The following is an 11203-nucleotide window of genomic DNA, read 5'->3' as shown; positions in this document are numbered from 1 at the left end:
GAGCAAATAAATACCAACCCTTCATACCAATTGTCACTATCCAGCTCCCCTACTCCCCGGGGAGTTGGTTCCCATTTCTCCTTCACTCCACACATTAAAAATCGGCTTTGTGTCTAATTTGCTCGGTGGGGGAGCAAATAAATACCCTTTTCTTGATCTTTTGGCCAAGATCAAAGTGTAGTATCTGGTCTTAATACATGCTGTACTTATGTTTGTAACTTTTCCTTGGCCTCATAGCTAATATAACGTTTCAAATTTCCTAAATCAAATAATTTTTGTGATATAAAGTGAGGGATCATTTTTTTGTATTGATTTAATGTAAAATGATCACCCACTTTACAACCAGTCTATCTCAAAGCCATTCAGGTCATTCTCCAGATCATTTAAGTTGTTTTTGAAGGATTCCAGTTATTTTTTAAGCATTCAAGTCATTCTTAAGGTCATGCAATTCATCCTTGAGTTCATTGAAGTGATTCTAAGCCATTTACTTTTTATTTATTTAAGTCATTTCAGCCCATTTTTCGGTCATTTTAGTTTATCTTTAAGAATTTCATGTCAATCCTACATTCACGAATTCATTCATTACACGAGAGCACGCGACTAATAGCTATCGGACTTGTTTTTTTCAAAGCACCAAACATTAATGTTATATTTTTATATAAAACTGAATCATATTCTAAAAGTAAAAAAGAAACAACCAAATAAAACTGAATAAATATTTGAAGATATAAAAGATTTGAAGCATAATAACGTTAATAATGATGATGATGATGATGATTTTTCCTAATTACTATTATAGAGTTATTGTTTAAGAGATAGCAACTATTATAATGAAAATATATAGAATAAAAACCAATGCACTTGCCCATGTAGAAGTTCGGCTTATCCTTAACAATATAGTATATAAGCAGCCATTCCATGTGTGTGGCTTCAGGTCTGAAGTTTTCGGTCTCTTGATTCTGAATGCACTTACTGAGAAGTATTCCCTTTTAACATATGTGATCTCAATAATAATGCACATTCAATTGTAAATCGATCTACGTTTTAAGTGGACATTTGTATTATAATGTTAGCTTACTCAGCATTGAATATAGTCCATTTTCATGTTTAGGAGCCATAAGGATTTTTAAATACTTTTTTACGCGAACTAAGAATGAAATATGTTATATTAATTGGAGAAGTCGACAAGTAATTATTCTGTAATATACGGTATTTAAGCTTGAAAAATTATAAAAACAAAAAGATATATGGCGCAATCTTGAATTTCTAATGTATTTTATTCATTTGTGTAAATGAAGTTTTTAATTCCTGTAACTGACGTTGATTCCAATAATAAATTATAATCAATCTGCTTGAGCTATGAAAATCAGAAACGCAATCATTTAACATATTGAACAAGAAAATATTCCGGCAATAAGAGGAAAAGAAAATGATATAGGAAAAGGATAATGTATCTCAGTACAAATAAGGCAAGTGTATAGTTTCATCAGTCAAGATATATTTCCAACGCTTAAAGTAACATCTCAAGGACACATATGTGTTCTAGCTGTTGAAGCTCTCCCATCATCAATCGCTAGAGAAAATAGAAGATATATGAGAAAACACACACACGCACGCACACACACACACACACACACACACACATATATATATATATATATATATATATATATATATATATTAGTGGCATATCAAGGCAACAGGAGAGACAATCAAGCAGAGAAAAACCGAAAGCAAAATTCATCCCAAAGCAGCAAAACTACAACGTTCCTGTCAGAACACTATATATCCAAATGTAAGCAAACTTGGACATATTTTATTGGTTTAAAAATATAGGTTCTTTTTTACCAATTGTCATAAAATTTTAACCATAGAATAGTATTAGAATTTTGCAAAAGTCTGCAAATTTTTATGTAATTTCTTTTCTACAGCCAAAGATATGAGCATTTCAATATTCAATTTGGCTACAAGTACACACACACACACACACACACACACACACACACACACACACATACATACACACACATATATATATATCACCTTTTTAGCAATTCTATAAGTTCCAAATCTTAGCAACTATTGATCAGAATTTAACAAATGAAGGCTCGTTAGAAAGGTAATGATCTGAATTGTGTAGTAGGCTATTTGACATTTGCCCTTAAGGTCGCTCATTATTAAAACTGAATCAAGATTTTGCAAATTAAAAAAATTGGGTATCCTTTTCACCCATCATAGAGAGCTTATTTTTGGCACTTTTGTACAGCCATAAAATGTTTCAATCATAGTCATTTGTTTTCCTAATTTTGCATATTAATTACAAAATATCTTATATTTCCCCAAAACCTTTCCTTGGTTGAGGGGAGACTAAAACTTGCTGCTATGATTTCAAATTATCTGAAATAACAGCAAGGATAGACTGGATTCAAAATATTTCTTCATGCGTCATATCTCCCATCTTTGCTTTTCATACTAAATTTCACAGTGTATAAAGATTATTTGATACTGGAGATATTCATAATCGTACCTTATTTTCAAAAGAGGAGAGATATAATGTTTGAGAAATATTTGGAATTAAGTCTCCCCTTGCTGTTATTTCAGATCATTTGGAGCCATAGCAGTATTTTTAGTCCCCCCTCTATCAAGGTCAGATGTTTGGGGGAAATATATATGTAAACACTTTTAGCGGTAGCATTTGTCTGTGTTGCTTGGGCAGTTTTAATCCTTATTAGTTTTAAAAGAAAAAATCACTAACATTATTAGTTCAGAAATGTGTAAGTGGCATTACCCGTCTGCAGCGGCTGAACCCTTCTTCGCTAGAACGCCGAAGACTAAGGGGCGACCTAATTCCTTTGGCCTATAATCTTCTTCATGGCCATTATGACCTCTCTCGGGATCTTCTTTTCACTTCGGCATCCGAACGTGAACTTAGAGGACACGACCTGAAGCTGTTTAATCGGAGATTTTGGCTAAACCGACGAAAAACCGCATTTTCCATCTGCATATCGGTTACTTGGAATAGACTGCCGCTTGAAGTTGTCACTGCACCAACAACGTGTCAGTTCAAGACGAAGTTGGACAGACGCTGTTCAATTGTATTTTCGAACCTCTAAATTCACAGCGCCCCGCCTTCTCTTTTTGTCCGCTTTTCTCTTTGTTTTATGTTCTGGTGCTCCTCTTAACGGCGACGAAACATGTAATGTTTTAACCTAGGCCGAATAAATTGAATTGAATTTAATTGAATTTAGCGGATTTTAGAACTCCATTTATGGAAATGGCTTTAGTTTGACAGTAAAAATCATCGTCAGTGTTGATCCTAGAATTCAACGACTTGATGTCTATATTACCCATAAGTGTCACTACTACAGCAATATATGCATTCAATATTTCATACGACAGTTAAGTACGTTTCAATTAATATAATTCTATTCAGCCACGTTTTAATTTCTATTCATCTAAATATCTATTTAAGAAAGCTTTATGGTAATTTATTATTATCAAATAGCCGCACTATTAAGTTTGTCACTAATATGTTAAGGATGTCTCATGGACAGATTTGAACAATTTCAATTTCCAAATGCGCTCAATCACTCTATAGTGAAAAATGTTCCATCTGTCTGTCGATTACGCTTAAGGTTGATATAACATGTCTGTACTCTATAATCTGGTGTTACCATATCAGGCTCTGTGAATATATCGACTTCCTAACAAAAATACACCAAACTTTAATGTTATGATTATTTTGTATTTTCTCTTTGCAAAACTTAGTTATGTGCTGTAAGGGTAAACACAAAAACACACTTTTTTCTCAACAAACAGCCCAACAATATACCATCAATAAACATTCAAATGAATAAATAATTTGAAGCGTAAAACGTTATTTTCCAGAGTTATTAGATTCGTTATTAAATAAACCAAAAGGGATGATATACTGTAACACAGAACAACAACACTACGCACCATTAATAAATATCTGTAGATATAAACAACTTGAATTTTAAACCTTTTGCTGAATTCGGCATTAAATAAACCGGAAAGAGCTGATATTCTGTAAAACAAAACAACCAAACCAAACACCATTAATAAATATTTGAAGATATAAACAACTTAAAGCATAAAACGTTTTTACTTCTTAAATTGCCGGATTTCGCATTAAATAGCCTAGAAAAAGGTTGATATGCTGTAAAACAACTAAAATAACCAAATCTCACTCTCTTACACTCACGTATAAAATAACAAGTTAAGCTGCGCCCAATCAGTTTTTTTTTCATCCGTAAACGTGCATATTAAATGTACCTAAGAATATAACTTCGTTTTTAAATAAGAACACAGAATAACGGAGGTATAAGGGATTTGGTGGAATATATTTTATTAACTTACATTGTTTCGCGTGATTGAAACAGACCCCGGAGAAATACTTACGTTGAAGACCGAATAATTTTATTTGATTTATTCATTTATATCTCTGTGCTTTACCTATTTATTTAAACACTAGAAATTCATGAATAAAAATAAATGCTTTAAGAAACTATGCGCCTCTCAGTCTTTTTAATGTGTTCAGTCACGACAAACCCGACTTTAAAATACAAGATTGAAAGGTTTCGCTTGTCCCTTCGTTTGTGTTTTAGACCTGTTTTATTTCAATTGCGTGTTTGTTTATCTTATTATTTGCAAGTGTTTCTTGTTTTATTATTCTTATCTTTGTGAATGTCAAAGATAGTAGCTTGTGTACGTGTCAAAAATCTCTTTATTTAGTTGAGGTTCTCTAATTCAATGATGTTATATATTTTATTACTTCCTCCTTCTTGTCACAACATGAAACTTTGTTTCTTTTTTAAATCTTTTTCTGTTCTTTAAACTTAGAAACATTTCTCTCTTTGTCCACGAGGATTTTATTTCGTAATATTGGTTTTTACTTCCATTTATTATTTTTTTACTTATATTCAAGACAAGGTTTTTCGTATTACCTCTTTTATGCTTCTTATTTTGGCAAGCGGCTTCCGGTGTGGCGTTCCTTTGTAATTCTCATTGCATTGACGTTCTTTCTTCTCTGAGTATTTTAGTTTTCGAACGTGTTTTTAGCTCAGATTTCCTGTAGCTTACATTCTTATTTGATACGCTACGTCTCTGCCTTTGTATAACCGCTAAGACGCGTGTATTTTATATTGGTTCATACAGCTTGGATATTTTCTATAATTCTGTTAACTCTTTCTTTTTAATTAAGGTTTTTATTATACTTTATAAATCAGGAATATTACGAAAACTAGACCGAAAAAATCAGAAGTGTGACATCAAAAATACCTTTCAATGTTTTGTAAAACAAATTTAATTAATCACCAAATATAAGATAGAAAAAAGGATAATAATAATAATAATAATAATAATAATAATAATAATAATAATAATAATAATAATAATAATAATAATAATAATAATAATAACCTTGACGTCGTTTAATAACGTTTCCCTGAAGAGAGATGGGATTCATTCTTAGAGGATAATCTCTCAATTCTGGCTCAAAACCAGGACGTTCACATATCAAGAGTTTTCCTAAAGATATTGGTGCTACTTACAGTTGCAAAGGTCTAAAGGTCGCCCAACATATCAGGAATTCGTAATGTTTTTTTCAAATATCCTTCTAGACGATTTGATACTACACCTAGCATAAGAATTACCACCGGGATTACTTGGGTTTTAATCCTGTGCATATCTTACTTCCAAGGCCTACAGAACATATTGCCGTACTGTTTGATTTCCTTTTCTATCACATTCTTGTCCCATGGGACTGAAAAGTTTACAATTTTCCACCTCTTTGAGACCTTGTCTATGACTACCTACTCAGGGCAGTTATGTTCCAAATGCTTGGTTGTTATAACACTTTTGTTCCACCATACCTCTACATTGCCATCTTCACTTGTTTTCACTTCAGAAGGGACCTTCTCAAACCACTTGCCAGCACACTTCACCCAAACCTCCTCTTACAAACCTCCCTATATATCCTAAGCCTCAATAATAATAATAATAATAATAATAATAGTAATAATAATAATAATAATATTGGCCTTCAAGACAAAATCAAAGTGTAGTATCTGTTCTTCAGATGCTGCACTTCAATTTCTTATTCTCTGTCAGTGGAGGAGAAATCCTTCACGACTGAGACAATTTTTATTTTTGTTCCTTTTCTCCACGTTAAAAAACGACCCTGGTGTCTAACTCTGTCCCGTGGGGAGGCATTGTAAATAGGAATAATAATAATAATAATAATAATAATAATAATAATAATAATAATAATAATAATAATAATAGTTAACGAGAAGGAAAAGTCCTGTCAGATTTTAGATTTTGCGATTCTAGCAGACCATAGAGTGAAGATCAAGTAGACAGAGAAGTGGATCAAGCGCACAGAACTGGCTAGGGAACTCAAACGGATATGACAGATAAAGAAAATTAAAATAATACCAATAATATATGAGCACTAGGAACAATACCAAAATACTACGAAAAAAGAATAAACTAAAATGAAATCAGAGCGATGGCTGATAATATATACAACGAATAACAATCAGGGAAACGGCTGAAATATTAAGGAAAACCCTTGAGTGCGGAGACTATTAAATATAATCCGCGGGCGCTAGCCGGGCATATAAAAACTACTAAATGGGTAAAACACAAAGAAACATCACTCGAATCATGAAAACTGAAATTATAGAATTACATAATTCTAGATTAGCCCCTCCAATTTTTCTGTTTGCTATTTTATTTCTTTTTGTCACCATATAAAACAGAAGGTCAAGGAGGATGGCAAGACCTAGGAGAAAAAACACTAACCAGACCCCCGCTGGATGAGTACCAGGAGAACTGGGACCTTGTGAGGTTTATTAATAATAATAATTAGTAGGGCCCGTGGAAATACTGCGAAATGAGAAATTTATTTAATCAAAAGATATTTCTCAAGGTAGCGCAAAAATAATTTTATTGACTGAAAAACCAATAACTCGTAGGAAAGATGTGTTTATTAACATTTCTATGACAATAGCGTCTATTGTAATTTTAATATAAAACTTACAGAAATGAGATAAATGCATAAACAATAATAAATACCCAGAAAGAAGGTGGAAACGTAGGAGACTATGCAGAAAGTATAAAACAGACTTAGAAAAAATACATCAGGTAGAAAAGAAAGATTAATCACCGCAGCGAAAAGGAGAACAATAGAGGAAACAATGAAACTAAAAAAAAAACCCAAAAAAACAAGAAAAGTGGAAATTGAAAGAGCTACATAGACGATTCATCAAAATAACAATCAGAAACACATAGATGTATCTACAAAAAGGACACATGAACCCAGAGAAACAGAATTTCTAATGACGGTAGCACAAAACACAGTAATTAAAACAAACCATGTTTAAGCTAAAATTGCTAACGCACAAGAAAACAGTAAATATAGGCTCTTTGGGCAAAGAGACGAAACAATATAATACATAAGTGAATGCACAAAACTTTGCCAAAAGGAATATAATGATAGACACGACTATATTGGAAAGGCATTGTACTAGGAGTTCTACATACAAATCTACCACAGACCTGCAGGTAAATCATTCAAATACAAACCTGAGACAGTACAAAAAAAACGAAAACCTCAAAATCCTCTGGGACCCGAAAATACAAAAAGATAAACTCATCCAAGCATAAAGATTGAACGTCATAATAATTAACAAGAATAGAAGGAGCTGCTAAATTGTGGATTTTGTCGTCTTAGCAACCACAGAGTGAGGATTAAAGAGACAGCAAAACGAAAGAAATATGCTCAACTTCCTAGAGAACTGAAATGAATATGGAACCTGAAGAAAAATCTATATAATACCAATAATTGTAAAAGCACTAGGAACAGTTGTAAATAATTATAGACAAAAAGCCTAGAAGAAATCGGCATCGAGGGGAAGACTTAGACTATTCAACAGATGGTAATTCTGAAAACAGCTGAAATATAAAGGACAACATTACACGTGGAAACTAATCCACATGAGCGATAAGTGGTAATAAGACATATAGAAACTGCAACAGAAGTGAAACAAAAAAGTGCAACTACGAAAATTGAAACCGCAAGATTGTAAATTTACTACATCTCCCACCAAAATAAAAACAACTGTAGAGTCTTCATCGACAGTCACCACACAAAACAGTCGTTGGGTCAAGAGACAGAAGAGAGAAAGCACTAACCAGATGGGAGCGTAGACGGCCTGCGGCTTTGAGGACTTATTGCCACCCAAATTTCAGTGATGACTAGGCTTGTGACAACGTAATATTCTTTTCATTATTTTGACTCACAAATATATATCCGACACAGTAAGACAGTCAATCAACCGAGAACCACACAAATCTATAAAAAAAAAACATACAAGATATTAACAGATATATACTCAAGAGTCTAAACAACGAAAAGAATATGCTGTTGTCACAGCCCTAGTGATGACCAATGGTCAATGTCAGCGAGAAAACAATGGCAAGCGATTGCTGTGATAACACAAAATCAGTTGCAAACGTTATCGAAAAAGGTGAAGAGTATTGGAAATCTGGGGAGACTTGTTGTTTATTAGATTCTAGAAAATACCACTGCTTGCTATCAGTAATCAATATCTGATGATAACCTATGTGAGAAATAAGAACATAAAAACATCGATTGCAGAGATTAAGGAACATGAGCGGCAAACTCTGGCAGACTAAGTAGAAACTACAACAGAAGTTTAAACAAAAAGATAGAGAAACAACACATAAGGCCAAGAAAACTGAAATCGCAAAATTGTAAGTTAACTAAACCCCCTCCCCTAAAAGAATTGTAGTGTCGGCATCAACTAGTACAACACCAAAAGTATCAAGTAGGATGGAAGGGACGAGGAGAAAAAGCACTAACCAAACCTCCACTGGATGAGCGCAAAGATGGCTAGGGCATTTCTGAGACTTACTAACCCCCCAGAATTCTAGTGATGACTAATAGTCATTGCCAGCGGGAAGTTAATAGGAAGTGGTTGTTTCGATGACGCAAATTAATCGGAAGCATTATAATCATATGGGATTTAAATTCACGCCTGACGTTCATATATATGTTACAAACAATTTTAGTACAGTCAGATTAACTGGGAACCAATGCAAACAAAAGAAGTTAATAATCAAACAGAGATAGTGAGAAAGATCAAGTGGGATGGGGTAAGAGAAAGACAGAAAGAGATTATGTTTGCGAATCAACTGTGTATTCTTATTATATTGAAAGAGTGTTAAAATTATTGTCGGTTTAAATACTAAATTGTCTTTCCTTTTATTCCATTTTTTGTTCATGCCTGAAAAAGAGAGTTTAAATTCGAGTAAGAGAAAGAGAAAGAGAAAGAGAAAGAGAGTGACAGAAAAAAAGAAAGAAAAGCAAGACAGAGAGAGAGAGAATATTTAAAATGGGGAATGTATGTTTTTTCACTGTTTCTGAAGTAAAGAAAATGTACTACCCGCAAAATAACAGATCAGAGCAATAGTATATGTACAGTTCTGTCGTCACACTCCCGCAAATGAAAGAGCGCCATGGCATACTCCAAATACCAATACCTATTTTAAAAAAAAAGACAAATCAATGCAGGGTGTCGTGCAATAATACCGAGAGATATGCGTGTCGGATATCCATAAGCAGAAAATCTACACGCCTATAAATTTTTATTTTTGTATACTGTTATTCACATCAACCCCCTAATTTCTATTTATTTAAAAAGGAAATACACCTGTTTTATATATGAGTCGTGAAATTGTATTCCTCTGAAAAATATCTAACAAAGGTGCATATTCTTTTAAACATTCATTTTAATTAATTTCCTGTAAGCAATTTTTTCATTTTTTTAATGGGATGATCATCTTTAGTTAACTATTATGTGTAATTATATTCATGCAGATATTCTACATGATTTATACTTGCATAATATTTGTATAAAAATGTTATAAACACAAACCTCTTACTATGTGTATATTTATATATCTGTCTATATATTTGTTTAAAGATTTTGCCTACTAAACTCGCCTGTCAGTTCTAAGTCTACAGACATAAAACTTAATATGTAGGGTATCTTAACCCATGCGAAACTTTATATTTGAATTTTAGCCGGAGAAAATCGGTGCAAAACTATGCAAATTAAAAAAAAATGGAGTTTGCCAGGTGAATGTCGAACAACTTCATTATGAATATGCATGCGTAACGTAATAGCTATTGATTCATGTTTCAATTTTTAGCCTTGCAGCAAACATGTCTTCATAACTCAGGCATTAACGTCAAAGGAAAAAAGCAAATCTTAAGCTAAATGTTTTGGTTTCGATTCTCGGTGATTGCACATAGGCCTTTTTTTAACTTTTTAAATCATTTCTATATATTGAGTCCAATATGGTGGTTGCCCATCGGATCCGATGATGACGTTTGTGTTCTGCATCTCATCTGTGCACAAGGAGGTGGCTCTGCAGCCCCAGTCTAGAGGCACATAGTCTAGAACATTAGGGGCACTGGAAGTCAGTTGTTGTGATCACCATTGAAGCTGCTCTGTGGCGTCTCTCTCTCTCTCTCTCTCTCTCTCTCTCTCTCTCTCTCTCTCTCTCTCTCTCTCTCTCTCTCTGGCAGCAGAGTTTCTGGCTACGACCCTCTTCAAAGTTGGCAGCAGCCTTGTGAGTTAAGCCTCGCCATTTTGGTCTGTCCATAGCATGTCCCTCTAGGTCTCCGGTTTGATACGACACCATTGAAGATTGGCTGTAACAGTGTTTTTATACCGCAGTTTTGGTCGACCTTGGTTTCTTTTGCCGGCCTGGAGCTCTCCATACATAAGGTATTTAGGGATCCGACATGCGTTCATTCGAATCACGTGTCCAACCCAACGAAATTGGGTCTTGATGACGGCGTCTATACTGGTGGACTTAGCTTTGTCAAGGACCTTCAGATTGGTGATGTGATCCTGCCATTTTATTTCCAGGATGGAGCGGAGAACTCGCATGTGGAAGAGCTCCAGTTTCTTTATATGCCTGCGGTATAGTGTCCACGTCTCACAACCATAGAGCAGGGAGGGAAGGACCACCGCATTGTAAACCTTCAGCTTCGTAGATAGGCGGATGTTGTGTTCATTTAGCACTCGATTGCGAAGTCTTCCCAGTACCTGACTTGCATTGCTGATTCTGGTGTCAATCTCTC

The sequence above is a fragment of the Euprymna scolopes genome, chromosome 16 (genome assembly GCF_053919585.1).
Source record: "Euprymna scolopes isolate OS-2025 chromosome 16, ASM5391958v1, whole genome shotgun sequence".
NCBI lineage: Eukaryota > Metazoa > Mollusca > Cephalopoda > Sepiida > Sepiolidae > Euprymna > Euprymna scolopes.
Note: the sequence above shows the minus strand (reverse complement) of the source record.